This window comes from Magnolia sinica, chromosome 16, assembly GCF_029962835.1.
Source record: "Magnolia sinica isolate HGM2019 chromosome 16, MsV1, whole genome shotgun sequence".
NCBI classification, from domain to species: Eukaryota; Viridiplantae; Streptophyta; class Magnoliopsida; order Magnoliales; family Magnoliaceae; genus Magnolia; species Magnolia sinica.
Genome location: NC_080588.1, coordinates 52709633 through 52728506, shown reverse-complemented (window position 1 = coordinate 52728506; position 18874 = coordinate 52709633). Strand labels below are relative to the sequence as shown.

The following is an 18874-nucleotide window of genomic DNA, read 5'->3' as shown; positions in this document are numbered from 1 at the left end:
CGATCCAGTCACTAACAATTAGAAAGTCATTTCTGATTTATTGAACTAATAAATGCAATTCAATTTGGTATTGCATCCAAGTGCATTGTTAATCTCTAAATAAATACTTATTGTGTCCATGGTGTGTGAATGCACATTTATTGAAATATGACAAACTTTCCCCCTTTCATTGCCACAGCTCCACACTCATCAATTCCCTTATTGCCAGTCAATCATCAAAAAGTATTGTTAATGGAACAAGTGTAGAAATGACCCCACCTTCAAGTGAAAATGGATCTAGAATGAAGGTCAGTGTTCTTTTTAGTCGGCATATTTACAGGATTTTTTTTTTAAAAAAAAAAAAAGCAAAAAGTTTTACTATTTCAGTCATCTTCATACCATTTATCCAACTATGTTCATTTAGTTCACGAAGGATTATGGTTAAACCCCAATTTAAAACTGATAAGGGGATTGCTCCTAGTTGGCTTGAAACTTGATTGGATACTCGTTGTTCATATCAAACATTGTATGGTTTACTGTGCTATGTAATTTCAATTTCCGAGACAGAAGGTATGAATACAAAGGTCTTAATTAATAAGGTCTAGAAGGGAAAATTAGCATAGGCTAAGGCAGAAAGAAAAATTAAACAGTTAGCTAGCACAAATTTAGAGATCCTCTGAGATTGGAGGATCCCAACTAACACTTTGGATTCTTTTCAACTGAATGTGGTCTGCCTTTGTATTTTCTGGTTAACTTTCAATTCCTAGATTGGGGTCAAGTTGTGTTGTTTATAAATTTCAAGAAGGGGCATCCCTTTCTTGTTATACTTTGTGGTGTAATTCCTTTTCGTTTGGTGCTAATGAGATGCTTATACTACCAATAAAAATATATAAATAAATAAAAGGTAAAGAAAGAAGGAAAAAAAAGAAGAAGAAGAAGATCCGTTTTGGGCATCATTGCCATTTGGGATCGATTTGTAAAAAAAGCTGAGTTATTTGATTCTCTAGCTACATGGACCAAACTAGCTTCTGATTCTTGGACACAAATTTATTGAACCAAACTAGCCTCTGATTCTTCAAAGTTGCTAATGGGTGCATTTTTTGTCGACCTATTTTGCCTTCCCTTGTGTTGTTGTTTTTCTTAGACTATCAGTGGTCCTAGAATTACAGGAATTTTAGTAAAAGAGAAACTATTATCTATTGAGATGCTCCTTTTGTCTTTTGCAGTTGTAAGCCCTCCTGTCATGAAATAGGTTATAGATTCATAAAGTTGTTCATAGTTGCATGTATTATTCATGGTCATCTTTATAGGAATGATGAAATGAAATCCTTCGAGACATTTGTATTCTCCATTCTTTATTATCTTCTCATAAAACGAAAAATTAAAAAAGAAGTTTTGATGTTGTTGTCATTCAGCAAGGATATCGTTTTAGAAGCATTTATCTTAAGAAATCTGTTTGTATTGCAGGCTATTGCATCAATGATGCGAGCACATGAAGCAGACCCAATATACTTGGAAGGGCTTCTTGCTCTTAGTGTGAGTCACACTAATGGTTAGTGACTGATTACCCATGTAGTTGTTGTGTGTAGAAGCTAGCACTGTGCTAAAGATGGTCCATTTTACTGAGCCTGGAGTCCTCTAAATTTCTGTTCACAATCATATGCCTGTATATGGTGGTTGTTACATATCAAAATATCTTTGAGCTTTTCAAACTAATTTTTCTGCCACACTTTCTTTTCTAATGTTTTAGCTACATATTGTTATGCATTTGCTAAAAGTTCTGTTCTGCAGTTTCTATAGTTAGAGACTGAATGGTGTGATGTACATTAACAAAATGTCGTGCTTTTGTGGCATGCTGGTGCTAGTGTTACATTGAGTACTCAAAAGAACTTGCTGAATCAACTTGACTCAATATTGACTGATGTCCATAGCAGGTGCTAACCAACTTTATAAAATCCAAAATACTAGATTGAGTACTCAAGCATCTTGTCTAAGTCAAGTTTTGAGTTTTTAAATCTTGGATGTGAGGTCCTAATTTCATTAACTTACAATGAATGTATAGTGTGTTCTTCAATGATATTCATCTATAAGTTGCTTTTTATGAAGATTTCATATTTCAAATTATTGGGTACCACAATTTTCTTAAATTGATTATTATTTTTAAAATTTACCAATCTATTTTTCTTTCTAATGGAATGTGAATCTGTTTGCAATCTGAGTTAACTGGTTCGTATTTGTTTTTGTTTCCAGATTGTCAGGTATTAAGCGATTGACTCTGATTTTTTATGCTTCTTAGTTCTTCAGTTTGTTTGTAGTGATCCAGTGATCTAGCTTTCCAATTCTAAGTGGGGACCATGGTTCAATGATCTAGGTATTTGTAGTGCATGTAAGCATCATACTTATGTAGCTATTTAATCTTTCTTCAACCCATTTAAAAATAATTTAGTTTTAAAATGTCCTGATCATATTGTAAAACATATTTCATATTGTACAAGGTACCTACTGTTGATCCTGACATAGCCTAATTTTATTAGATCTTTACAATCCATCCATCAGAATGGCGCCGCTGTATCAATGTCATATCAATGTCGTAGCCAAAGTAATAGGCTAATCCATTGGTCATGTGGGCCAGAGTTTGCAAAACAAATGTTATTGGCTATGAGGGAATTTTCCTTTTTTTTCCTTTTCTTTCTTGAAATTTTTTCTTTTGTTTTTTGCAATAATTAATAAATTAATTGAAGATCTGGATACTTCACCATTTCCTTTGTTTCATTAGTTTTTTCTCAATTGAGAAGGAAAACATCTATGTTGATGCATATCAGGTTTAACAGTTTTTTCTAAACATGGGTCCCACTTGCAACTCAAACTGAGGATCATATAACTCCTCTTAGTATAGTTGGGTATATCATGTTAAATTCCTTTTTAAGAATAGAAAGGTAAGATCTTTAGAAGTCCTAAATCTAACACAGTTTGGAAACAACAATTGGAAACAACAATCTTATTATTTATGGGAAGTAAAACTATAAATGTCATAATTGATCAATTCCACTGTGATGACCTGCACAATAGCATTGATCTTTTCTTTTAGTTTCAGTAGTGATCATGCATATAGTTGCATGAAGTAGGAAAATAAGCGGGAACAGATTTGAGTGTGGTAGCTGGGAAGCATCTGTTTCAAAATCTAAATAAGTATAAATGCTTAGGAAGGAGGTGCAAGGATCTAAATTAGTGCAATTCAAAGCAGGAGCAACACCTACTTAGAAGGATCCTGTGATTCATACATACATGGATTAGAGTTGTGTTTCATAGGATAAGGGCATTATGTTATGGATCATGATGCCATTTATGGCCACTATCTTTTGTAGGCTGGATGCAGTTCCATTTTTCTGTTTTTCCCATTTTCCATTTCAAAGGGCCATTGCTATCATAGTGTAGACATGTTCATTTCTTGATACTGATGCTAGTTACACAAGGGCTATTGATCTTCTATTCATCTAAGACTAATTATCTCTAGTGGATTGGAATCCTTGCCATAATATATGACGCTCACAGAATTGTAATTTCAGCAGTAATTCTGTCATTTGTTACAGAAGAATCATTTGAACTCTAGTCACACTACAAGAAAAGGGGTTTTTTAGCAATGAAATGTTTTTCATCGCTAAAAGAGACTTTTAGCGACGAACAAAACTTTCGTTGCTAAAAGTTTACTTTTAGCGGTGAAATTGTAAATTCGTAGCTAAAAGTCACTTTTAGCAATGAAAATTTTTGTCGCTAAATGTTGTGAACATTTTTTAAATGTGTGAACACTTTATCCAAAGGTTTACTTTTAGCTACGCATATTTTCATAGCTAAAAAACGTGGTTGAGACTTGTAGCGAGGAACATTTTTGTCCCTAAATGTGTGAACAGTTTTTGAAATAAAATCCAAAGCTTTACTTTTAACTACGAAACGTTTCGTAACTAAAAAAGTGTCTGGGACTTTTAGTGACGAAACATTTCGTCGCTAAATGTGTGAACAGTTTTTAAATAAAATCCAAAGCTTTACTTTTAGCTACGAAACTTTTCATAGCTGAAAAAGGTGGCGGCGACTTTTAGCAACGAAAATTATCGGCGCTAAATGTGTAAAATCCAAAGGTTTACTTTTAGCTACGAAAATTTTCGTAGCTAAAAAACGGGACTGAAGCTTTTAGTGATGAAAATGTCATCGCTAAATGTGTGAACAATTCCTCAAATAAATTCCAAAGGTTTGCTTTTAGCTACGAACATTTTCGTAGCTAAAAAAACGTCGCTGGGACTTTTAGTGACGAAAATTTTCGTCGCTAAAGTCTTTTTAAAAAAAAAAAAAAATCATCTCAAATTTCCTTTCATCATATTTTTCCTGATATACACCTGTTATATAAAATATTTTATCATATTCATATTCACATCCATCTAAACCGAAACTACGTAAATCCATCCAGACATAAGCTACATTCATCCAAACATAAACTGCATCCATCCAGACATAAACTACATTCATCCAAACACAAACTGCATCCATTCAGACATAAACTACATTCATCCAAACATAAATTGCATCCATCCAAACACAAACAATTCTATGGAAAAAAAACAAATGAAAAGAGAAAGAACATATGAGAGATGATCCAGACAAATGAAAAGAAAAACAACCTTAACCTAGGTTATAGGTTTTGGTTTAGGTTAAGGTTATAGGTTTTGGTTTAGGTTAAGGTTTAGGTTTTGGGTTTAGGTTAAGGTTACAGGTTTAAGTTATAGGTTAAGGTTATAGGTTTAGGTTAAGTTTAGGTTATAGGTTATAGCTTTAGAATTTGAGAGTATGTTAAGGTTTAGGTTTAGGAATTCGGGTTGGGTTCGGGATCGGGTTTAGGCTTGGGTTTTCAAGTTTAGATTTAGGTTTAGGTTAAGGAGTTGAGATTGGGATTTGGTGTAGGTTTAGGTTTAGGGATTTGAGAATAGGTTAAGGTTTAGGTTTAGGAAATCGGGTTTGGGTTCGAGATCATGTTTAGGCTTGGGTTTTCACGTTTAGTTTTAGGTTTAGGTTAGGGAGTTGAGATTGGGATTTGGTGTAGGTTTAGGTTTAGGGATTTGAGAATATGTTAAGGTTTAGGTTTAGGAAATCGGGTTCGGGTTCAAGTTCGGGATCGGGTTTAGGTTTAAGTTTCCAAGTTTAGGTTTAGTTTTAGGTTAGGGAGTTGAGATTAGGATTAGGTGTAAGTTTAGGTTTAAGGATTTGAGAATATGTTAAGGTTTAGGTTTAGGAAATCGGGTTCGAGTTCGGGTTCGAGATCGGGCTTAGTCTTGGGTTTTCAAGTTTAGGTTTAGGTTTAGGTTAGGGAGTTGAGATTAGGATTTGGTGTAGGTTTAGGTTTAGGGATTTGAGATTTGGTTACGGTTTAGGTTTAGGAAATCGGGTTCGGGTTCGAGATTGTGTTTAGGCTTGGGTTTCCAAGTTTAGTTTTAGGTTTAGGTTAGGGAGTTGAGAATGGGATTTAGTGTAGGTTTAGGTTTAGGGATTTGAGAATAGGTTAAGGTTTAGGTTTAGGAAATCGGGTTCGGGTTCAGGTTCGGGATCAGGTTTAGGTTTGAGTTTTCAAGTTTAGGTTTAGTTTTAGGTTAGGGTTTTGAGATTAGAATTTAGTGTAAGTTTAGGTTTAGGGATTTGAGAATATGTTAAGGTTTAGGTTTAGGAATTCGGGTTCAAGTTCAGGATCGGGTTTAGGCTTGGGTTTTCAAGTTTAGGTTTAGGTTTAGGTTAGGGAGTTGAGATTAGGATTTGGTGTAGGTTTAGGTTTAGGGATTTGAGGATTGGTTAAGGTTTAGGTTTAGGAAATCGGGTTCGGGATCGGGTTTAGGCTTGGGTTTTCAAGTTTAGGTTTAGGATTAGGTTAGGGAGTTGAGATTGGGATTTGGTGTAGGTTTAGGTTTAGGGATTTGAGAATATGTTAAGGCTTAGGTTTAGGAAATCGGGTTTGGGTTCGGGATCGGGTTTAGGCTTGGGTTTTCAAGTTTCGGTTTAGGTTTATGTTAGGGAGTTGAAATTGGGATTAGGTGTAAGTTTAGGTTTAGGGATTTGAGAATACATTTTAGGTTTAGGTTTTAGCTTATAGGTTCAAGTTATAGGTTTAGGTTTTGGTTTTAGGTTTAGGTTATAGGTTTAGGTTTTGGTTTTAGGTTTAGGTTATAAGTTTAGGTTATAGGTTATAGGTTTTGGTTTAGGTTAAGGTTATAGGTTTTGGTTTAGGTTTTGGGTGTAGGTTTTGGTTATAGGTTTTGGTTATAGGTTAAGGTTATAGGTTTAGGTTAGGTTTAGGTTTAGGTTATAGGTTATAGCTTTGGAAATTGAGAATAGGTTAAGGTTTAGGTTTAGGAAATCGGGTTCGGGTTCAGTATCGGGTTTAGGCTTGGGTTTTCAAGTTTTGGTTTAGGTTTAGGTTAGGGAGTTGAGATTGGGATTAGGTGTAGGTTTAGGTTTAGGGATTTAAGAATACATTTAGGTTTTAGGTTTAGGTTTAGGTTTAGGTTTTAGCTTATAGGTTTAGGTTATAGGTTTAGGTATTGGTTTTAGGTTTAGGTTTAGGTTAAGGTTATAAGTTTAGGCTATAGGTTATAGGTTAAGGTTTAGGTTAAGGTTATAGGTTTGGTTTAGGATAAGGTTTAGGTTAAGATTATAGGTTTAGGTTATAGGTTAAGGTTATAGGTTTAGGTTAGGTTTAGGTTTAGGTTATAGGTTATAGGTTATAGCTTTGGGAATTGAGAATAGGTTAAGGTTTAGGTTTAGGAAATCGGGTTCGGGTTCGGGATCGGGTTTAGGTTTTGTTTCGGGATCGGGTTTAGGTTCGGGTTCGGGGTCGGGTTTAGGTTCGGGTTTAGGTTAGGGATTTAAGAATAGGTTTAGGTTATAAGTATATGTTTAGGTTAAGTTATAGGTTAAGGTTTAGGGAATTGAGTTTAGGTTATAGGTTATAAGTTATAGGTTATGGGTTAAAGTTTAGGTTATAGATTCAGGTTATAGGTTATAATTATAGGTTTAGGGTGTAGTTTTGGTTAAGGGTGTGGTCCCTGCAAATACAGATATAAATACGGCCACCAGCGCAAATAGTCAAGTGCCTCCAATGTTGTCCATAGGAAATAGACAGCTTCATCATGGTCATAACAGCGATTCCCACCTTCCAAGGACCCCCGCTCATCCGGATAGATCCGATGCACATCTGGGTCTGCTCCATTAATTTCAAGCAAATAAATAAACACGGCATGTCCAAATGGTCAGGCCCCTCTAATGCTCTCCATAGGAAATAGACAGCTTCATCATGGTCATAACAGTGGTTCCCACCTTCCAGGGACCCCCACTCAACATCCAGATAAATTCGACGCACATCCGGGTCTGCTCCATCAATTTCGAGCAAATACATTTAAAAACAAGTTAGGCATCTATTTTTTTATGGATGAAAACCAATCTTGAAGACTATTCATCAGGGAGTCCCTACAATGGATAATAGTTGGACATTGAATGATTAAAAGCATTAACCACTTCTGTTGCTTTTCTGCACATACACAAGATTCATAGGCTGAAAAATTGCCATTGAGTTCCGTGTTTTATGTTTGGTTAGTAGAGACGGACAAGCTCTTTATACCATATGACCTACAGCTGATGAAAATTTCAAGTAAATTGTATGAGGTTTATAATAATCTTAGAGTGCAGAAAATTTCCAAGTATGTGCATTTCAGTCTGAGTTATTTCTCTAATCACGATAGCCTTGGGAGGGTTGATATGAGGGATGGGTTAATTGCAAGAGGCCTGATTAAAACTATATTAGGTTATTTTGCCGGACATAATCATTTCAGGACTAGCAAGATAACCCAATATAGTTTTAATCGGCCTCTTACAATCAACCCATCCCTCGTATCAACCCTCCTAAGGCTATTGTCATTAGACAAATAACTCAGACTGAAATGCACATACTTGGAAATTTTCTAATCTCCAAGATTACTGTAAACCTCGTACAATTTACTTGAAAATTTTATAACATGAAATAGTACATGAGTGAGAGAAGACAACGTAACCTTTTATATAGAAGCCAGAAATTGATAGGTTGGGATTGTCCTATCGAGGAGATTCTTGGGCGTAGTCCATCTGCTGTTGGGACAAACATGCATGGGTTTGGATTATTGGACCATGGACCCCACCTGTCATTGAAAACCAAGGATTAAAATGGTGTGACAATCTATATGTAGTAAGATATATATATATATATATATATATATATATATATATATATATATATATATATATATTCCTTGTGTAGTATTTGTGGATTGTGTATTTGTGGATAATGTGAAGTTGTGTACTATCATTTATACAAGAACATGTCCTGACTATATATGGACACACATGCTAAGACATACGTATGTGAGATTGGTGAAGCTAAATTTCAATGGATCACATTAACTCGACAAAATCAAATGTCAGGGTCAGTCCTGGGGTGTTGTCATTGCACTATTAGCTCATATATGGTAGTTACACATATGATGAATGGTTCCAATCTTTGGATCATCTGTACATGTGGGCCCATGATGGTGATCTTGAACTAGCACATAGGGGAAGTAAAACCCATAAAGAAGATCTACCCCTAGCCAAACAGCCACACAGACTATAACAACCATCAAACTAAATTCATATAGGTCATAAAGAAACAAGATAAGGAAAAAAAAAATAAGGCATCATTTTTTAATCCATGTCTTAACCCAATACGTTGATTTCTCACAAACATCATGGTGCCCCCTCCTTACCATAGCAATCCTCATTTTGGATGGCAGATACTCACCATCTCTTCAGATACTCACCAATAGTGGACATTTGTTTGTCTAATTTAGACCACTTATTCTTTTTCATTTACCATTCCTTTTGATTTCCACAGTTTGACACCTAGGATCATTCAGTTGGTATGATTTTCAAGTTGCCACTGACTTAGAATGGGCCTTATTTATCTGGATGGTTTCAATTGAGAAACATAAATGCCCGGCAGGGGCAGCTCTGAAAGCATTGCAATGCAATTCCTATCAGAATCATATCTATACACATGAAACTAAATAAAAATGTTTACTGACAGAAACATACTACCCAACACCGACATCATGGACACTATTTATGCATACTAAACAAAGAAAAGGCTTTGCCTAAGCTTTTGACATACAGTATCCAACAACAATGATGTTTCTCAAATGAGCTATTTAAAAAAACATGAGCTTTTGAGATTACAGCATCCAACAACAATGATGATTCATCAAATGAGCTATTTAAAAACATATTGAAATGAATTCAACCACATTCCTTCCTTTGAGGAAGAACTTGGCCAAATGGGCTATAGAAAATCCATGCAACCAAACAACTAAGGCATGTTACATAATATTCCGGCCACATTTTTAACTCAGATTCATGTAGGTACAGTAGGACAAAATTAACCATGTAAATATCCATGTTCCCATTGCATGAGCATCATCTGTGCTCTTGAATGTTGACAGTGTTGAACACCATCTTTAAATTAATCATTTACTAATTTGCTGCATAAAACATTTTTCCTTCTTCCAGGGTACTCCTTGATATTATTTTCAAAATGTGTTGGCCTGGATCCAGAAGTCCCTTTATCCTACATCCTTGTATCCATGTCCAAGAGATCACAACTGTCTCTGAGATTCAAGGACACAGTGCCCAACAGAATCTGGGTTTTTAATGCGTGTGTTGTGTGTGTGTCTGTGTGTTGTGTGTGTGTATTTTAGATCTTTTGTGTTTTCATTATTCTTTGAGTTTATTTTAAAATATGGATGGATTAGTATGCTGGGCATCTTAAAGTCACAGTATCCAACACCTTGTCATGTGCCCATCACCATGGCTAGATTCCTATGTTAGTTTTGGACCATTTAAAAAATGGTGGTGACTCTTCAAACATACACATGGCATAGTAGTACGGCAATCAGACTGTCCAAATTACTGACCCAACCATGGATGGAGAAAAACTGAAAAGTTGCACTGAGAAAATAATATTAACCATCTGATCTTTCCCCCCAAATGGGAACACTCACTATTTTACTTTTAACCATGGATTTGATAGCCATTAATTGGATGCTTAGTTTTACTCGATCAGTATATTTTTTGTTACTTGCTCCATCCACAGTGCGACCACAGTTTGGATGGGTCGGATAGTTGTACATCAGTGCAGCACGTGAGGATGAGTCACCACCATTTTTCAAATGGTGCAAAACCAACATACAAGTCTGACCTGGATCCATCTATCACAGCAAATCTTTTATTCTGCCTAGTAGCAACTGCACCTAATGGTAGTATTTGCAAATGCTGGTCCCAAGCTGATCTTGAATTTTTTGCTCAACTACCATGAGAATGAAGCCAATCCCAAATAGCTGGGACAAGGTTGTAATGATGATGATGTAGCAGCAAATCTTTGTCTGTGAGGAGCAAGTCAGAACTCCCATTCACCGAAGGACTCTAATTCTCGGACAGCTTCAAGAATCCTCAATAGATAATTCATAGCAAGGATGAAAGAGAGAGAGAGAGGGAGAGCGATGGAGATGGGAGTTTTAAATACGGGAGACATTTATAATACAGCTAGAACCAAGGATGAGTTTACCAAGCTGCTTTAGGATGACCACGTAGATTGAATTGTGCACATCTCATTCCTAGTATTCATACTGAGGAAAAGCCTCAAGTTACAGTTACATTCCTTTAAAGTTGAATACGAATCGGACTCCAAAAGTCCAAATTGCTTTGTTGTTCATGTAATAAAATATAGAGGTAGGTTAACAACTTCAGCAACAAAATATATTGATGAAATATTCTCTGAGCCTGCCAAATCTACAAGATTTAGTTTCCCACATTTTATGAGCTCCTTATCTCCTATATTTGATTCTTCTATATAAATGGTTATGGAAAAGATAGAATGGCAACGACTGCATCAGAAAAAAAAAATGTTTGTTCAGTTAAATACACTTACATAATCTTTAAGACTAAACATCAGTATAGTTAATAACCATTACCTGCTGTGCTTGTTTAATGCTATGCTTGTTCCAATTTTCCATCCTGTTGACCTTCCTAGTGCAGCCCACCCTTTTCACCAGTTTGAGCTTCTACTCCAGTGTCATAAACAGGAAAAAAATCCCACCAAACATCATATTTTAGACTAATAATGGGTTGGATGGCAAATAAACTCTATAGTGGGCCACGGTCACGTGGGATAGTGGACCCCACAGCATATACATGTATTGGCCCCACCGTGGCCCATTCCATTGATAGTCGTGGGGTCCATGAACACCATTAAAAACTTCCTAGGGTCCAATGTAAGGTTCATTTGCCATCCAACCCTAAATCCCCAAATCCCCAAATCCCTAAATCCCCAAATCCCTAAATCCCTAAATCCCCAAATCCCTAAATCAGTATTGAGATTGAGAGAGATTGATAGAGAGAGAGAGAGATACCTCACGGTCAACCGAGCTTTAGAGAGAGAGAGAGGAAGTCCGGGCGTGCATGGGTAGGGCGTCTAGCAACGGTCCGCGAGAGAGAGGAAGAGGGATATAGAGAGACAGAGGAGGTAGAGGATGCGAGAGAAACAAAGAGGGGACAAGGAGGAGGGATCAGAGAGAGAGAGGAAGAGAGAGTCAACGAGAGAGAAGAGGGAGAGGAGGGAAAGAACGCTGGACGAAGAGAGAGTAGCGAGAGAGAGAGAGAGACAGAGAGAGGTTATGTCGTTTGGGTGTAGGGCGTCTCTTGAACGCCCTACTTTGACTTATGTCCCCAAGTTCTGTGGGCCCCACTATAATGTATTTGTTATATCCACACCGTCCATCCATTTTGAGATATCATTTTAAGTCAGGAGCCTAAACCTAGGGCAGATAAAAATCTGTAGTGGACCCCACCACAGAAAACAGTAGGGAGAGTGATTCCCACCGTTGAAACTATGTTAAGGCCCATCGTGATGTTTATTTGAAATCAAACCTATTCAAACATTAAAAAATACCTTAAATAAGGTAAAACACAAATATCATCTTGATATAAAACTTTTGTTGCCTTTAAAAGTTTTTAATGGTGGGCGTCACTGTCCCATTGTTTTTTGTGTTGGGGCCCACTAGAGCTTTGGATTTAACTCATTCTTTGGATATTGCCCTAAAATGATCTCTACAAATGGATGGAAGGTGTGGATATAAAACATACATCATGGTGGGGCCCAAAAATGAGAGTATATAAAATATCAGGTGGACCACACCACATGAAAACAATAGTGATTAGATATCCATCATTAAAATCCTCATAAGGCTGTACCGTTTATTTGGAATCCAATCCTACTAAATGAAGTAGACGTAAGGCTGTACTGTTTATTTGGCATCCTTTAGAAGTTTTCAAGGGTAAGCATTCCATGGATCCTCTAGATTTTCTTCATTTTGAGCTTAGCACAGATATTTTCAAGTTGGTAGTTCTCATTAACATGTTCAAATAATTTGGTGCCAATTCATATTTTAGATATGAAAATTCTTTACTTAGTTTCTTTCGTCATGGTAGCTTAAAGCCTATTTATGATCTGGCTGCATCTCTGGTTAAAAGCAACACTTTTGTATAAGGAGCATTTTGACTAATAAACCATGTCTTGATTCCTTGTTAAATCAATCATAAATTATGAACTAAAAACTTGAGCTCTTTCTTCTGTCTAACATTTGGGCATGATTTTCATGTTTTAGAAACTGCATATGTGCCATTTTTCTCTTTGAACTTTCCTTTTTTTTTTGGGTTTGGAGCTTCTTTTTTTTAATTTTTTTAGAACAGGTAAAATGCCTATTGATCTATACACATACATGTAAATAAACTAACAGCATACTTAGTCATCTTTCATACATAGATATAGACCATAAACATGAGAAAAGATCACATAAGGGCCCACCACCTTTCATGCCAATACATCATGCTGGTAAGACATCCTAGCCGCACAAAATATGGGTCACACCATGATCATTTCATGTCATCAAAATTTGGTCCATTGACTCACTAGGTGAGTAACACACCTGCATTGAGTAGGACCATTGGCTTTCGATTGATTTCAACGATGCGGCCCATCCATTGAGGGGACCAACCTGATTTGCCACAGGTGATTTTCATAGGTGGCCCACTTTTTACTTATGGGGATGTATGTGAAAGTCTCTATTTGTCTAGTTGGTGCAGTCTTTCTTCGAGTGTCCAACCTTCCCACACTTGAAACAAATCGAGTTTCGGGATCGACTACCCCCTTTCATCCAATGCCTTTGTTGGCTAGATTGGGAACATTTCCTTGGTTGTGCTACCACACCGTTTGTGGTTTCTCCTTGTGACCTAAGTTCTTCGATCTGCAGATGATGACCCACCTTGTCGACTTTACTTCCTATACTGGGCAACGGTTGGGATCCTTTCCCATTTGATGTATTGAATGATGCACTCTCTCGTTCATTAACATCTCCTGCACCCCCATCTGTATGTAAACCGGGCTCCTTGCATGGCAGATGGTGGCCCACCGAATCCACTTGGAATCCTTCATCAGAAGATGATGACGGCCCTTTACTGTGAATCCATGGAGTAACATACCCTCCAGTGCATTACCATTTCCTCCTGCCCCTTCATGTAATCCACGGGGAGGGGAATTAAACTTGTGTCTGTGAGGAGCAAACCCACGACAAAAGTCGTTCGTCCCAACTCATGATAGGTAATCCACAGGGAGGGGAATCACACTCTTGTCTATAGGGAGCAAACCCACGACCAAAGCTATTCACCTAAACTCGTGACGGGTTTTGGAAAGTTTTTATATATATATATAATAACAGGGTGTCCCCGTCCCTTTAAGGCGAGACCATTCCCTGCAGATGCATGAAAACCACATGCATCAAAAAATCCACATGGAGGGAATTGAACTCGGTCGTTAAGCGTCATAAGCATATGCCTATAAGAGTAGGATCAAGCTTCCAAAGAAAGAAAGAAAGAAAGAAAAAAAGAACGAATGGACAGGCGTACGCTTACTAGTGAAAGAAAGAAATTGAGGGTTAAAATTTTAGGAATATTAAGATGCGATAATTAAAAACAAAAAACCTGCCCTGATACACAGCGTGTTGAACAGAGCAACGAGTCGAGTCAGACCAAGTTAGGGTTGACTTGACTCGACCTAGTTTTGAAATTGACCTTGTCTGAACTCGACCCAACTCGGTACCAAGTCCAGTATGCCTGGCCCGATCTGAGTTTAGGTCTGGCCTGGACTAATCCAGATTGAGTCCAACCCAGTCACAGGTACCAAGTCGAGTGTGTGGCAGGTCTCCAGATGTGGAGATTTAAAAAAAAAATCGGGATCAACCCACATTGTTCATCCATTTTTCGAGATCATTTTAGAGAATTCTCCGAAAAATGATTCATATCCGAAAAATGATTCATATCCAAAAATTACACATGATTCATATCCACCATTAAAACCCTTCTAAGGCCCACTGTACTTTTTATTTGACATCCAATCTATTGATTTGGTCATACAGGCCCAAATGATGAGAAAAAACAAAAACCAGTTTGATCCATTCATTAATGGTGGCAAATAAACCTTACATTGGACCGTAGGAAGTTTTTAATGGTGTGGTCCACCTAATATTTGTATTGCCATGTGATATGTCCAGACCTTACAAGATCCTCCAAATTCCTAAGAATATTTGATATTATTAGTCTTAATTCCATTTTTAAATCCCAATGATGTGTGTCAAACATCAACACCATGCATTTGATGAGTCTCCTTTAAATTATGGGATATCTCAAAAATCAGCCGTATACGGAACTCCGTTGGGCCATACCATCTAAAATTACGTGAAGACACGCCTAAAACATATAAAAGTATTTGGTGGGCCCCACCTGAAATTTGGATGCGTCTGAAACTTGGTATGACCCCTCATCCAATTGGCACACATATAATGGATGGGCTGGATTTGGGGACCGCGACTCTGTGGGCCCAAAAAACAAAACTCATGTTTTAATGGAGGATAACTCCTCTCAACTTTTGTTTGTGGTGTGGCCCACACAAGTCATAGATTGAATTGATTTTTAATCCTTGGGCCCACCATGGGATGATGCATCTGACTGATGGGGTAGATTTTTGACACGCATCATGGTGGGGCCCACAAAGCCATACCAGAAAATCAGGGAGGCCCGCCCAAAATCTGGGCGCACTCTCAAAAGAGAGGCCCACCCAAAAAAACCCCCAAATGTGGTCAATCACTCTCTCTCTCTCTCTCTCTCTCTCTCTCTCTCTCTCTCACGCGCACTCCTTTCCCTAACCCTATCCCTAATCTCTCTCTCTCTCTCTCTCTCTCTCTCTCTCTCTCTCTCTCTCTCTCTCACGTGCGCGCTCCTTTCCCTAACCCTATCCGTAATCTCTCTCTCTCTCTCTCTCTCTCTCTCTAATAGACGCTCTGAAATTCTTGCATCTCCTCGGACAAGGCAAAGCAGATCTCTTTGATTTGAGGTAGATTTCTCCTCGTTTCTGTCTGATTTTCGATCGTATTGGATTTCCTAGCATTTCTTGTTGATTTATGGATTCAAATTTTCGAGCATTTGTTGGTAATTTTTAGATTTTGATCTGTGTTGTTTTGGTTGAATTGGTGCAATTTTTGGATTAAGATAGGGGGGAAGTTTATAGGAGGCTTGGGATTTGGATTTTCTATTTTAGATTTCATTTGTTTTGAGGGAAAAATCTAAAACGTGCGTAGAAAATGCTGAATTTTGTATGAAAATATGAGACGAGCTGATGGAACTGAGTAGTGTTTTCTGTTTGGGTGGTAAATGTACTGGTGGGCCCACATATCTGGATCTCAGATCTCTGAACTCAGATGGGCCACACCAACAAAACATAGAGAACAAAACCATTTTATTTCAATACATTCTGATGTAGGTTGCTCATTTCGTTTTGTTTCAATAACCAAGAATGAATGTATATTGATTGTTTTTAAAAGGTAACACTACCAGGGATTGAACCCTAGATCACTCACACACACTACACCATCTCTACTTCATGAGATTATTACCTTCCAACAAAAAAAAAAAAAAAAACCGTTATTCTCAACAAACTGCCAAGGAACTTCTTAGGATACAGCTCGCATGACCCAAACAATCTGCTTACAAAGAACAATGGTTCGAACATTCATGATAAACTAATTTGAAAACATATTATATAGTATGTGTTGAAATTGAGCAGCTAGGTTAGATTACTCTTTGCAGCTCATTGACTTGTTTCTCATTGTCATGAAAAACAGAGACTTACTAAAGCCTTCTCTTCAGTTCAACAAGAACCATGTCTAGGATACATTTACAATATTTTCTCTTGGTATATGCAGTAATACATGTGGAAACACTTTTAGGGATGCTAGCTCCAAGCAAAGCAAAATAGCATTTTCCCTTAGTAGAGGATTGTTAGCTGGTTCTTTGATTAAAGAGAAAGAAAGAAAAAAGAAACAACCATTATTCATGATCTTCTCTATACCGAGTCATGAGACACATTCTTTTCTTTCCTTCTTTCTTTTCTTTTATTCAAGAATAACGTGATAGTTATTTATTCCTTTCTAGTTGCTTTTATTTTTCCTATGAAGTCTATATTTTCCTGAACATTTTATGGTAAAGTAAAAAGTTATGGTATGTTTATGAAAAAGAAGAAGAAGAAGAAAGTAAAAAGTTGTCATTTTTCAATTCGAATATGTATATTTAATATAGAATGACAATGTGTAATAGAATTTAACAGGGTTATAGATTAAAGTTTACAGTTTTAATATATTCTGCTTGCATTATAGTGTAATGTTCTAATCATATTTTAATCATCTCTCTAAGCATAAGCATAAATGCATTGTACCGTGAACACTACTTGTATAATGTTTTAGTATATTTCACTTGTATTGACATTGTTTAAATTTATAAGTTCGTAGCTCGCATATATTCAGTGATGGCACTAGGTGGGAGAGTACGTCGTTCGCGCACTGGATCTACTCCTTCTACCCATGATGGGACGGAGCCAGCATCACCACCACATGTTGCATCGTAGTCCTCGAATCCCTCAGTCACGCATACACCGGGCACTGCATGTAAGTCTAGATATATATTTCTTTTAATAACTTTTGTTTATGTTTAGACTTACATATTTCTTTTGCAGCAGCGTCGTCGACCAGCCGACGAGGACGTGGACCCACGCGTGGGTTGCTTTTACAGCGACTTACACGTGAGGGTAGGGTGACGGTAGAGTTCCCACAGGACTGTATTAGACCTGTAGGGAATAATGCCAGATTGTTTACGTCGGAGGTCTGTGTCTTATGCCGATCTATGATCCCCGCCATCACCTCCCGTTGGGTAGACGTGACAGATGATGTGCGGCAGCTCATCCGTCAGCGCCTTCAGGTAAATTTATATGTTATGTGTTTTATTTATATATGTATAGCTCGAAATTGATGGAGTAGACCCGAATGTGTGTCGGAGCTATCCGGATGTTGAGAGGGGGTCCCTGGAAGGTGGGAACCGCTATTATGACCATGATGAAGCTGTCAATTTTTTATGGACAATATTAGAGGGGCCTGGCCATTTGGACAGACCGTGTTTATGTATTTGCTCAAAATTAATGGAGCAGACCCGGATGTGCGTCGGAGCTATCCGGATGAGCGAGGGTCCTTGAAAGGTGGGAACCGCTGTTATGACCATGATGAAACTGTCCATTTTCTATAGACAGCATTGGAGGGGCCTGACCATTTGGACAGATCATGTTTATGTATTTGCTCGAAATTAATAGGGCAGACCCGTATGTGCGTCGGAGCTATCCCGATGAGTGGGGGTCCCTGGAAGGTGGGAACCGTTGTTATGACCATGATGAAGCTATCCATTTCCTATGGATAGCATTGGAGGGGCCTGGCCATTTGGACAGACCGTATTTATGTATTTGCTCGAAATTAATGGAGTAGACGCGGATGTGCATCGGAGCTATCTGGATGAGCGGGGGTCCCTGGAAGGTGGGAACTACTGTTATGACCATGATGAAGCTGTCCATTTCCTATGGACAGCATTGGAAGGGCCTGACCATTTACACTGGTGACCGTGTTTATATCTGTATTTGCAGGGACCACTCCCTTAACCTAAACCCGAACCGATTCTCAAATCCAAAAACCTATAACCTAAACCAAAAACCAAAACCTGTAACCTAAACCCGAACCCATTCTCAAATCCCAAAACCTATAACATAAACCTAACCCTAACCTTAACCTAAACCTATAACCGATAACCTAAACTAAAACCAAAACCTGTAACCTAAACCCGAACCCATTCTCAAATCCTAAAACCTATAACATAAACCTAACCTTAACCTTAACCTAAACCTATAACCTAAACCAAAACCTATAACCTAAACCAAAACCAAAACCTATAACCTAAACTCGAACCCATTCTCAAATCCCAAAACTTATAACCTAACCTAAACCTATACTTATAACCTAAAACTATTCCCAAATCCCAAAACCTATAACTTAAACTTAAACTTAACCAAAACCTAAACCTATAGCCTATAACCTAAACCAAAACCTATAACCTAAACCAAAACCAAAACCTATAACCTAAACTCGAACCCATTCTCAAATCCCAAAACCTATAACCTAACCTAAACCTATACTTATAACCTAAAACTATTCCCAAATCCCAAAACCTATAACTTAAACCTAACCTTAACCTAAACCTAAACCTATAACATATAACCTTAACCAAAACCTATAACCTAAACTAAAACCAAAACCTATAACCTAAACCCGAACCCATTCCCAAATCCCAAAACCTATAACCTAAACCTAACCTTAACCTA

The 18874-nt window shown here is 37.5% G+C and overlaps 1 long non-coding RNA gene across 6 annotated transcripts; it reads left to right on the top strand.

Moving 5' to 3' along the window:
* The first annotated feature begins 4854 nt into the window (after positions 1-4854).
* On the top strand, positions 4855-6052 carry LOC131229236 (uncharacterized). Of its 6 annotated transcripts, none has more exons than XR_009163229.1 (3): positions 4855-5074; positions 5504-5555; positions 5707-6052. It is a non-coding gene; the product is annotated as an uncharacterized LOC131229236 (long non-coding RNA). The 6 variants fall into 6 exon arrangements; XR_009163230.1 differs by having other exon boundaries at positions 5504-5561; XR_009163226.1 differs by having other exon boundaries at positions 5504-5573.
* The last annotated feature ends 12822 nt before the right edge of the window (positions 6053-18874 follow it).